Genomic DNA, 13,420 nt, shown 5'->3' with positions numbered 1-13,420 from the left:
GGCTGTATACGCTGCCATTGGTGCTTCAACAAAGTACTTAGTAAAGGGTCTGAATGTAAATGTAATATTTCAGTTATTTATTTTTAATAGCAAAAAAATGTCAATTTGTTTTTGCTTTGTCATTATGGGTTATTGTGTGTAGATTGACATGTTTTATTTAATCCATTTTAGAAAAAGGCTGTAAGGTAACAAAATGTGGAAAAAGTCAAGGGGGTCTGAATACTTTAAGAATGCACTGTACACCCAAGCAGTTTATAAAGAATTTAGTTTGTCTCATTCTTTCTACATAACAGAATTCCCTCTTGAAATCGGAGTCCTCTAGTTTTCCAGCCTGGCTTGCCCTAGGTTATATGTGATCGAAATCAACACAGGTAGGCTGCATTTTTGTAACTTTTTAAAGATGTTTTATTTAACCTTTATTTGACTAGGCAAGTCCATTCAGAACAAATTCTTATTTACAATGACGGCCTACCAAAAGGCGAAAGGCCTCCTGCGGGGACGGGGGCTGGGATAAAAAATACAAAATATAGGACAACACATATAGCGAGACCAAGCAACAAAACATGACAACATGGTAGCAACACAACATGGCAGAAGCACAATATGGTAGCAGCCCAAAACATGGTACAAAATGTATAGCCTATTTGACTGAAACCTTAGTTTCCTGCCCAATACATTTTAAACTACATCTTTTGCTAGTCAACTAAGCATAACATATCAATTTCTCAAATTACTTTGCAACAAATGACCTACGCATTTTCCACCACAATGCTTATTTTATAATATCTTTTGTAGCTTGATGTTTTTTAAATTTATTATACAAAATTGATTTTTTTTGTGTGTATAAAGAATTTGACAACAAGAATTAAAAAAATATATAATAATTTCAATGGTCTTGTTATCATTGCAATAGTAACATATCCTTCATGTCAAAAACATGGGTAGTGTTCAAAAAGGTAAATAAGTATGCTGCAAGGTTTTCCCAAAAACCTATCACAGTTTTAAGTTAATAGAAGTGTGTAAGATTTTAAACTTTTTTGAGATGCAGATATCATCAATATCAACAAATTTGAACAACAGACTTACATGGATATATCTTATGTAGAATCTTAAAGGGCACTTTGTCACGGCTGTCGCAAGAACGGGACCAAGGCGCAGCAGATGTTGAGTTCCACATATTTCATTCAAAGAAAAACTTAAACAAAACAAAATATATCAATAAACTAACAACTAAACGTGACTACATGATGCACAAACACAAAACAATATCCCACAAACACAGGTGGGAAAAATAGCTACTTAAATATGATCCCATATTAGAGACAACGATTACCAGCTGCCTCTAATTTGGAATCATACAAAACGCCAACATAGAAAATATAAACTAGAACACAACATAGAAATTATTAACTAGAATACCCCCTAATACCCCCTAGGGGTTAGGGGGGGGTGATTAGTGTCGGTGGGGGCTCCGGGGGGGTCGCAGCCCCCGAGACCCCGGATCCAACCATGGCGCCGGGCTGAACGCCGTGCCTGTACTGGGCACCGGCGCAGAGGAAGGCTCCTACCCTGGAGTTGGACTGGACGCCTTTCCTGGAAGCTCTGGACTGTGAATGCACACTTCCGGGCGAGTGCTGGGAGAAGGCACAGGACGTACCGGACTGAGGAGGCGCACTGGAGTCCAGATGTGTGGAGCCGGTACAGGTTTCACCAGACTGCTAACCGGATCCTCTGGTCGAATGTTGAGCAGAACACACTTGCACAACATCTCTCTCCTCTCTCTCTCTCTCTCCCCCAACTTCTCCATCGCGTCCCTGACGGTCTCTGGCTTTTCAGGGAGAGTGCGGGGAGCTGGCACAGGACGTACCGGACTGGGGACACGCACTTCAGGATGAGTGTGCTGCAGCAGTCTTGTCGCTACCACCTCTCTCCGTAATCTTTCTTCGAATTCCTCCTCCGACTCCCACACAGGCTCTGGCACTCTCCGCTGCTCGACCGCCAGCTCCATGTGCCCCCCCCAAAAGTATCTTGGGGTTTCTTTGGCAGCGGACTGACGACACGCTCCTCATGGCGAGTGCGAGGAACCGGCACAGGACATACCGGGCTGAGGAGGCACACTGGAGATCTGGTGCATGGAGCCGTCACATATGGCACCGGACTGATGACCCGCTCTTCAGCACGATTGATCTGCCACATACTCCTAACCAACTTCATTCTCCGGTATTCTTCCTCACACTGTTCCATCGACTCCCATGCGGGCTCTGGCACTCTCCTTGGGTCGACTGACCACTTCTCTATCGCCTGCTCCATGTGCTCTTGTGCTCCATGTGTTCTCATGGGCTCTTCCCGTGGCTCAGCCGGCCACCCCTTGTATCCCCCCAAAAAAATCTTGGGGTTGTCCTTGGGCTTTCTTTGGATGCGACCCTCACCTGTCGGGAGTCGGGATGAGACAGACAGGCAGACAGGCAGCATTTCTCAGCCAGTCTAAATCATGAATCAGCATGCATACTTATGTATGTATAAAAAAAAGTAAATTGAAAAAATGTCAAACGAAGTGCAGCTAGTTTGCAGTCTTTCCAGCTTCAGTTTGAAGTTATTGTGTTAGCTTTGTTGTTGGCTAGCTCCTCTGAACAACAGTGTCATTTTCTATGCCAGGCGAAATGACGCCTCATTAGCTCATTGTTTTGAATGTATCCAAATAAATGGCACTAGAAAACAGCTTAAACAAATGCAAATGCAGCTACTGTTGTTATTCTGTCTGCACTGTTTGACGTGACAGTAAATTAGCTGTAGTTGGCTAGCTAGCAAGCAAGGAATAAGATGGTTGCCAACCAGTATGGAAATGAAACATTTAGAACAAACGACTGGGTTGCGTCCATAGATAAAGAACAGAAAGACTGAACGACTGGGTCGCGTCTCTGGCAACCGAACCAATAGAACGAACGACCAGCCGGCTTGGGTAGCAACCCTAGATTTGTGTCGGGACTACATCTTGTCAAAGGATGAAATAGTATGAATAAATTCATCACAATAACTTTTTTAATGAAAATATGTTAATCATTATTTGAAAATGTTGGTAACCCATTGTATAAAAGTGATAATGCCCTCGAAGCTGGTGTTTGGAGGATATATCCAAACATTGTCTTCTCGGGCATCATCACTTAAACAAACCCTTTTTTATTTTTCAGTTAAGTCATAGTTCGAACAGTAAATGTACTCTTGGCAGTACTCACAGTTCGAGTGTGGTTCATGTCATGTCACCAGAGTTAACCAGTCATTTTTCTTCCTTCGATGAACGTGTGTGGGCCCTTGAACCCAGCCTTCTTTCTCTCTTGTCGAGCCTTCTGTATAAGTGGCCACAGTTTCTCCCTGGCAGTCTGATCTTGCGATATCAGAGCCTCTTGGATGCGAAGCTTCTTCTCATCTGGAAAATTTTCCAGATGATGACCATGTAGTGGCACATAGTGAAGCACATGATGACATTGGGACCTTTCCATCAGACCTTTGTTTCCCAAGTTGATGTATCACATCGATCACGTCTCTTAGCTTGTCTTTGATGCACAGAGCCACCTTTCCCAGGAAATTGATGACTGCTTCCCTAATGTCCTCTCCCTCTATCTCTCTTACCTGTTGGATTTTCAGATTCCACCTGTGAGATTACCATGGAAGTTTAGCTACATTCTCAACAGCTCATTATTTTGGGATTGCAGTTTCTTCAGCTCGTTCTCTAGAAACGTTATCTTTTCCTTGTTCTCGCTCACAACTGTGTGAAGCTGACGGACAGTCTGACAAATTGTAAATCTTCTTTGATGTTTCTTTAGTAGCCCACTCTATGATGGAAACTTTGGAGAACGTGGCCTCTTGTTTAGTAGTCAGGGTCTGGATTGCAGAGAAAAGTTCAGACATGGAAATGTCCTCTCACATTTTTCTCCGGTGGATTTTCATTTGGGGTCTGAGGTAAAGAGGTTGCAAGGATCTCGTCCTGGTCCATCTTGTCTTTTCTCTTGCTTGAGCTCGCGGCATCTTGTGTATCCATGCCGCTTTGGCTCTTGTCGTAGCAAGTTAGCATGCCTGCCGTCTTCTGTGAGGTTTTCTGTCATGTTCTTCCCATTTAACTTGACAAAAACTAACTCTAAATTTGCCATATGTAGCTAAAACCAGTTATAGTTAGTTTCTTGCTACATTGATAGCCAATATTAGGCTGTTAACCACCTAACCCTCAAAGTTGCTTGGACAAGTGAGAAAACACTCCCTCTCACAGCGACACCATCTCGGCCTCCCTTATAGACTTGCTTTCTAATTTGAGGCTCTTTGCGCGCGTGACGCCATTGATGCTTGAGGCCCTCTGTTTTCTCTCGGTCACTACCATGCATTCTAACTTGCTAGTAAAATAATGCTTTTCGTTTGATTTTGGCCTTAGTGTGTCAGGATCCTTCTCCTGAACAGCATTCACTGCAGGCTTAGGGACATCCACTACAACCTCTTCTCTACTCACTTCTTTAGCTATTTTCACAGCCTCCACATAGGAGACCTGCTAGATAGCCCTGATCCTAGCTACTGCAACTTCCATCTTAGGGCACTCCGGGAAAGTGATTCCCATTACAATTACAGCAATGTGCTTTAGACTATTATTTATTCGACAAACACTTGCCACGTGTCCAAACGTTTTACAATTGTAACACTGCAGCGGTTTCTGTACATAATGTCTCACCGCATATCTCACATACCCGAGTTTTACATGAGCCAGGAGAACCATTTAATCAAGACAGTAAAATCGAACGTCTTTCCTCCTTCTTCCATCTATCATTCAGGTCAAGCGACGTGCGTCTACCACTCCTGGCATGTTATTCCTAAACCACACAGCCTCTATGTCCAACGAGCGATGACACCTTTTAACCCGTGCCCTACTCTGACAATCCAAGCTTTCCACATCATACGTCGATAGCTTGTCAAGCCACACAGAGATTTCTCTTTTTGATACATGAAATCAACATCATACCGTTCCTGGTCACTCTGACCATTTCCACTTTTCCCAGTCGTCCTTCACCATCTTCGAGAAATCAAACTGTCACCCAAAAAAACATCATTGCTCATGAATCTCACTCCAACCATGAACTGCTGTTCATTTCCAACTTCAACCCTTTTTACTCCACTCTTCTTTACCATCATCCACTCATTCTCACCAACTTTACTTGAGCCAACAGAATCACACAATGCTTCCGCATCCGCTATTGCTTCTAAACTCGCGACCCATGAAGGAAGTTTCTTCTTCGGTGGGGTTTAACTGCAGTTGGTATCCAATATGTTGCATTACCGCCCTCCAACTGGACTATGGTATAAATCCATTGTACTTTGTGCTAGAAAAAAATTGAACAATACATCCTTCCAACTAACCCTACACTCATTAAAAACCCACTACCCCATTTCACTACTTTGACCCTATCTTTGACCCTATATGAATGAGGTGGAAATTAGCAGACTTTTTGATCTGAAAGGTAAGTAACTTTAATGTGTCAAGCAGATTATACGTTTTCTTTGCTATTTCCAAAACGTAGTGATGTTTCAGACATGGATTTCATGTTGTAATGTGAACAAGGTACTCAAAAGTAGTTCAAAATAATGTTTTCATTTTATTAGCAAAAACAAAACTTGTTTACACAGCAAAATTGTTGAGGAAATCAGCCTTGTGTGCATAGCGATGATGAAAATAATGTAATTTAGGCTGTAACAATCTCCAAAATGATAATCAATAGGTCATCACACCGTTGCTACAGCAATGGAATCCCATTGTGAAGCAGGGGGGACACTTTTTGGCTGGGGGAGATTATTTGGCATGACAGGGCACATAAGAATTGTGACATTCAAATTTGTTGTGGCAAGAGAAACATCAAGTCTGAGTATCAACAGAAGGTAGGAGAATATGTGTGAATGATATAATTTGTTATGCAACATACCTGGTATAATAATCTATGCTTTCTAAAGCATGTTGTTTTAGCTAGCTCTCCCAATCAACGCCTGCGATTACTTTATGCCTCCCTGTATGTCTCTCTCAAATGTCAATATGCCTTGTATACTGTTGTTCAGGTTAGTTATCATTGTTTTAGTTTACAATGGAGCCCCTAGTTCCACTCTTCATACCTCTGATACCTCCTTTGTCCCACCTCCCACACATGCAGTGACCTCACCCATTATAACCAGCATGTCCAGAGATACAACCTCTCTTATCATCACCCAGTGCCTGGGCTTACCTACGCTGTACCCGCACCCCACCATACCCCTGTCTGCGCATTATGCCCTGAATATATTCTACCACGCCCAGAAATCTGCTCCTTTTATACTTTGTCCCCAACGCTCTAGGCAACCAGCTTTGATAGCCTTTAGCCGCACCCTCATCCTACTCCTCCTCTGTTCCGCGGGTGATGTGGAGGTAAACCCAGGCCCTGCATGTCCCCAGGCACCCTCATTTGTTGACTTCTGTGATCGAAAAAGCCTTGGTTTCATTCATGTCAACATCAGAAGCCTCCTCCCTAAGTTTGTTTTACTCACTGCTTTAGCACACTCTGCCAACCCTGATGTCCTTGCTGTGTCTGAATCCTGGCTTAAGAAGGCCACCAAAAATCCTGAGATTTCCATACCCAACATTTTCCGTCAAGATAGAACTGCCAAAGGGGGAGGAGTTGCAGTCTACTGCAGAGATAGCCTTCAAAGTAATGTCATACTTTCCAGGTCCATACCCAAACAGTTCGAACTACTAATTTTAAAAATGACTCTCTCCAGAAATAAGTCCCTCACTGAAATAAGTCCCTCACTGTTGCCGCCTGCTACCGACCCCCCTCTCTTCCCAGCTGTGCCCTGGACACCATTTGTGAATTGATCGCCCCCAATCTAGCTTCAGAGTTTGTTCTGTTAGGTGACCTAAACTGGGATATGCTTAACACCCCGGCAGTCCTACAATCTAGGCTAGATGCTCTCAATCTCACACAAATCATCAAGGAACCCACCAGGTACAACCCTAAATCTGTAAACACGGGCACCCTCATAGACATTATCCTGACCAACTGGCCCTCCAAATACACCTCTGCTGTCTTCAATCAGGATCTCAGCGATCACTGCCTCATTGCCTGTATCCGCTACGGGTCCGTGGTCAAACGACCACCCCTCATCACTGTCAAAAGCTCGCTAAAACACTTCTGCGAGCAGGCCTTTCTAATCGACCTGGCCCTGGTATCCTGGAAGGATATTGACCTCATCCCGTCAGTTGAGGATGCCTGGTCATTCTTTAAAAGTAACTTCCTCACCATCTTAGATAAGCATGCTCCGTTCAAAAAATGCAGAACTAAGAACAGATATAGCCTTTGGTTCACTCCAGACCTGACTGCCCTCGACCAGCACAAAACATCCTGTGGCGGACTGCAATAGCATCGAATAGTCCCCACGATATGCAACTGTTCAGGGAAGTCAGGAACCAATACACGCAGTCAGTCAGGAAAGCAAAGGCCAGCTTTTTCAAGCAGAAATGTGAATCCTGTAGCTCTAACTACAAAAAGTTATGGGACACTGTAAAGTCCATGGAGAACAAGAGCATCTCCTCCCAGCTGCCCACTGCACTGAGGCTAGGAAACACGGTCACCACCGATAAATCCATGATAATCGAAAACTTCAACAAGCATTTCTCAACGGCTGGCTATGCCTTCCTCCTGGCTACTCCAACCTCGGCCAACAGCTCCGCCCCCCCCCCCCCCCCCTGAAAGAGCTGCAAAACCTTGACCCATACAATCAGCTTGGCTTGACAATCTGGACCCTCTATTTCTGAAACTATCCGCCGCCATTGTCGCAACCCCTATTACCAGCCTGTCCAACCTCTCTTTCATATCGTCTGAGATCCCCAAGGAATGGAAAGCTGCCGCGGTCATCCCCCTCTTCAAAGGGGGAGACACCCTGGACCCAAAATGTTACAGACCTATATCCATCCTGCCCTGCCTATCTAAGGTCTTCGAAAGCCAAGTCAACAAACAGATCACTGACCATCTCGAATCCTACCCTCTTCTCTGTGCAATCTGGTTTCCGAGCCGGTCACGGGTGCACCTCAGCCACGCTCAAGGTACTAAACGATATCATAACCAGCATCGATAAAAGACAGTACTGTGCAGCCGTCTTCATCGACCTGGCCAAAGCTTTCGATTCTGTCAATCATCATATTCTTATCGGCAGACTCAGTAGCCTCGGTTTTTCTAATGACTGCCTTGCCTGGTTCACCAACTACTTTGCAGACAGAGTTCAGTGTGTCAAATTGGAGGGCCTGTTGTCCGGTCCTCTGGCAGTCTCTATGGGGGTGCCACAGGGTTCAATTCTCGGGCCAACTCTTTTCTCTGTATATATCAATGATGTTGCTCTTGCTGCGGGCGATTCCCTGATCCACCTCTACGCAGACGACACCATTCTGTATACCTCTGGCCCTTCCTTGGACACTGTGCTATCTAACCTCCAAACGAGCTTCAATACCATACAACACTCCTTCCGTGGCCTCCAACTGCTCTTAAACGCTAGTAAAACCAAATGCATGCTTTTCAACCGTTCGCTGCCTGCACCCGCACGCCCGACTAGCATCATCAACCTGAATGGTTCCGACCTAGAATATGTGGACATCTATAAGTACCTAGGTGTCTGGCTAGACTGTAAACTCTTCTTCCAGACTCATATCAAACATCTCCAATCTAAAATCAAATCTAGAGTCGGCTTTCTATTTCGCAAACAAAGCCTCCTTCACTCACCCTGCCAAACTTACCCTAGTAAAACTGACTATCCTACCAATCCTCGACTTCGGCGATGTCATCTACAAAATAGCTTCCAAGACTATGCTCAGCAAACTGGATGCAGTTTATCACAGTGCCATCCGTTTTGTTACTAAAGCACCTTATACCACCCACCACTGCGACCTGTATGCTCTAGTCGGCTGGCCCTCGCTACATATTCGTCGCCAGACCCACTGGCTCCAGGTCATCTACAAGTCCATGCTAGGTAAAGGTCCGCCTTATCTCAGTTCACTGGTCACGATGGCAACACCTACCCGTAGCACACGCTCCAGCAGGTGTATCTCACTGATCATCCCTAAAGCCAACACCTCATTTGGCCGCCTTTCCTTCCAGTTCTCTGCTGCCTGTGACTGGAACGAATTGCAAAAATCGCTGAAGTTGGAGACTTTTATCTCCCTCACCAACTTTAAACATCTGCTATCTGAGCAGCTAACCGATCGCTGCAGCTGTACATAGTCCGGTAAATAGCCCACCCAATTTACCTACCTCATCCCCATACTGTTTTCATTTATTTACTTTTCTGCTCTTTTGCACACCAGTATCCCTACCTGCACATGACATCTGCTGATTTATCACTCCAGTGTTAATCTGCTAAATTGTAATTATTCGCCTACCTCCTCATGCCTTTTGCACACAATGTATATAGACTCTTTCTTTTTTTTCTACTGTGTTATTGACTTGTTTATTGTTTACTCCATGTGTAACTCTGTATTGTTGTCTGTTCACACTGCTATGCTTTATCTTGGCCAGGTCGCAGTTGTAAATGAGAACTTGTTCTCAACTAGCCTACCTGGTTAATAAAAGGTGAAATAAATAAAATAAAATAAATAAATACTGTTCATGAAGTAGAGAGTGGCAACCCATCATTCAGGGCAGGTGGGTTTTGAGCCCCACCTGTTTAGCTTAAAAATAAATAAATAAATGTCACGCCCTGACCTCAGTTATCTTTGTTTTCTTTATTATTTTGGTTAGGTCAGGGTGTGGTGAGGGTGGTTTGTTTAGTTTTTGTATTGTCTAGGGTTTTTTGTATGTCTATGGTTTTTTATGTCTAGGGGATTTTGTAATTCTAGGTGTTTATATGTCTATGGTTGCCTAGATTGGTTCTCAATCAGAGGCAGCTGTTTATCGTTGTCTCTGATTGGGGACCATATTTAGGTAGCTTGTGGGTTCTTATTCTATGTTTTGTTGCCTGTTCTGCACGTTGCATATTAGCGACACGGTTTGTTCAGTGTTCTTTCTTTAATTAAAGAAGTATGTACGTTTACCACGCTGCGCCTTGGTATCCTCCATATGACGACTGTGACAATACGTTTGTTTTGCATGTTATTTTGGCATTAATACGTGTCAAATATCAGTTTGCGAACAATGTAAAAAAAATAATCTGAGTTATTAAAGCCACATATTTTGCTTTCTTAAGGCAGCTCCAAAATGCTGTTGTAGGTGTTTCAGCCTAGCACAATGCTTTCTGTGGTGGCGGGGGTTGGTAATGTTTTCTAGTTGCACTGTGATTGGCTCAGTGTTCTGTCATTAAAGGGGATGCTACGTCATCACAAAATCTACGGGTAGAGCTTGAAAATTCAAGCCCCTTGGGTGCTGCCATAGAGTTACATTAGAAATGCCCATCAAAGAAGGCTCAAGGTCATTGGCCACAGATAAAATGACGTCATATCACGTTATATTTACAGCAGCTTTGATTGGACTGGTCATGTCAACATCATACTTTCAAATCTTAGCTAGCAAGCTAGCAGTCACCATCATGAATTAAGTCAACAATCTACTGGTAAATCATTTTCAATCCTTGTCATATGAAGAGAAATTATGGATAAAATGTATCAGTGCTCATCTGCCATTGGACATAAACATTACACAACAAGTTGGAAATCGCAAATTCAACAATGAGTGGTTTGGAAGGAATCATTGGCTAATTGCAATCACTAGCCTACTATTCAGTGAAGTTGGTGTGTGGTCCAAGTCTGAGTTTAAGGGGCTCTTTTACAAGCTTAAAATGATAAACATTCAATGATGGCCATGCTTTCAATCCAGCATGACTTCTGACATGCTCAATCAATCAATCAATCAATCAAATGTATTTATTAAGCCCTTTTTACATCAGCCGATGGCACAAAGTGCTGTACAGCAAGCAATGCAGATGTAAAAGTACGGTGGCTAGGAAAAACTCCCTAGAAAGGCCAAAACTTAGGAAGAAACCTAGAGAGGAACCAGGCTCTGAGGGGTGGCCAGTCCTCTTCTGGCTGTGCTGGGTGGAGATTATAACAGAAAATGGCCAAGGTGTTCAAACATTCATAGATGACCAGCAGGGTCAGATAATAATATCAAATCAAATCAAATCAAATGTATTTATATAGCCCTTCGTACATCAGCTGATATCTCAAAGGGCTGTACAGAAACCCAGCCTAAAACCCCAAACAGCAAGCAATGCAGGTGTAGAAGCACGGTGGCTAGGAAAAACTCCCTAGAAAGGCCAAAACCTAGGAAGAAACCTAGAGAGGAACCAGGCTATGTGGGGTGGCCAGTCCTCTTCTGGCTGTGCCGGGTGGAGTTTATAACAGAACATGGCCAAGATGTTCAAATGTTCTTAAATGACCAGCATGGTTAAATAATAATAATCACAGGCAGAACAGTTGAAACTGGAGCAGCAGCACGGCCAGGTGGACTGGGGACAGCAAGGAGTCATCATGTCAGGTAGTCCTGAGGCATGGTCCTAGGGCTCAGGTCCTCCGAGAGAGAGAAAAAGAGAGAAAGAGAGAATTAGAGAGAGCATACTTAAATTCACACAGGACACCGGATAGGACAGGAGAAGTACTCCAGATATAACAAACTGACCCTAGCCCCCCGACACATAAACTACTGCAGCATAAATACTGGAGGCTGAGACAGGAGGGGTCAGGAGACACTGTGGCCCCATCCAATGACACCCCCGGACAGGGCCAAACCGGAAGGATATAACCCCACCCACTTTGCCAAAGCACAGCCCCCACACCACTAGAGGGATATCTTCAACCACCAACCTACCATCCTGAGACAAGGCCGAGTATAGCCCACAAAGATCTCCGCCACGGCACAACCCAAGGGGGGGCGTCAACCCAGATAGGAAGATCACATCAGTGACTCAACCCACTCAAGTGACGCACCCCTCGTAGGGACAGTATGAAAAAGCCCCTGTAATAGGGTTAGAGGCAGAGAATCCCAGTGGAAAGAGGGGAACCGGCCATGCAGAGACAGCAAGGGCGGTTCATTGCTCCAGAGCCTCTCCGTTCACCTTCACACTCCTGGGCTGGACTACACTCAATCATAAGACCTACTGAAGAGATGAGTCTTCAGTAAAGACTTAAAGGTTGAGGCCGAGTTTGCATCTCTCACATGGGTAGGCAGACCATTCCATAAAAATGGAGCTCTATAGGAGAAAGCCCTGCCTCCAGCTGTTTGCTTAGAAATTCTAGGGACAATTAGGAGGCCTGCGTCTTGTGACCATAGCATACGTGTAGGTATGTACGGCAGGACCAAATCAGAGAGATAGGTAGGAGCAAAACCATGTAATGCTTTGTAGGTTATCAGTAAAACCTTGAAATCAGCCTTTGCCTTGACAGGAAGCCAGTGTAAGGAGGCTAGCACTGGAGTAATATGATCAAATTCTTTGGTTCTAGTCAGGATTCTAGCAGCCGTATTTAGCACTAACTGAAGTGTATTTAGTGCTTTATCCGAGTAGCCGGAAAGTAGAGCATTCCAGTAGTCTAACCTAGAAGTGACAAAAGCATGGATGAATTTTTCTGCATCATTTTTGGACAGAAAGTTTCTGATTTTTGCAATGTTACGTAGATGGAAAAAAGCTGTCCTTGAAACAGTCTTGATGTGTTCTTCAAAAGAGAGATCAGGGTCCAGAGTAACGCCGAGGTCCTTCACAGTTTTATTTGAGACGACTGTACAACCATTAAGATTAATTGTCAGATTCAACAGAAGATCTCTTTGTTTCTTGGGACCTAGAACAAGCATCTCTGTTTTGTCCGAGTTGAAAAGTAGAAAGTTTGCAGCCATCCACTTCCTTATGTCTGAAACACATGCTTCTAGCGAGGGCAATTTTGGGGCTTCACCATGTTTCATTGAAATGTACAGCTGTGTGTCATCCGCACAGCAGTGAAAGTTAACATTATGTTTTCGAATGACATCCCCAAGAGGTAAAATATATAGTGAAAACAATAGTGGTCCTAAAATGGAACCTTGAGGAACACCAAAATTGACAGTTGATTTGTCAGAGGACAAACCATTCACAGAGACAAACTGATATCTTTCCGACAGATAAGATCTAAACCAGGCCAGAACTTGTCCGTGTAGACCAATTTGGGTTTCCAATCTCTCCAAAAGAATGTGGTGATCGGTGGTATCAAAAAGCAGCACTAAGGTCTAGGAGCACGACGACAGATGCAGAGCCTCGGTCTGATGCCATTAAAAGGTCATTTACCACCTTCACAAGTGCAGTCTCAGTGCTATGATGGGGTCTTAAACCAGACAGAAGCATTTCGTATACATTGTTTTTCTTCAGAAAGGCAGTGAGTTGCTGCACAACAGCCTTTTCCAAAAATTTTGAGAGG

The sequence above is a fragment of the Oncorhynchus nerka genome, linkage group LG10 (assembly GCF_034236695.1).
Source record: "Oncorhynchus nerka isolate Pitt River linkage group LG10, Oner_Uvic_2.0, whole genome shotgun sequence".
Taxonomy (NCBI): Eukaryota; Metazoa; Chordata; class Actinopteri; order Salmoniformes; family Salmonidae; genus Oncorhynchus; species Oncorhynchus nerka.
The sequence above is the reverse complement of the archived record's forward strand: the minus strand, read 5'-3'. Positions refer to the sequence as shown.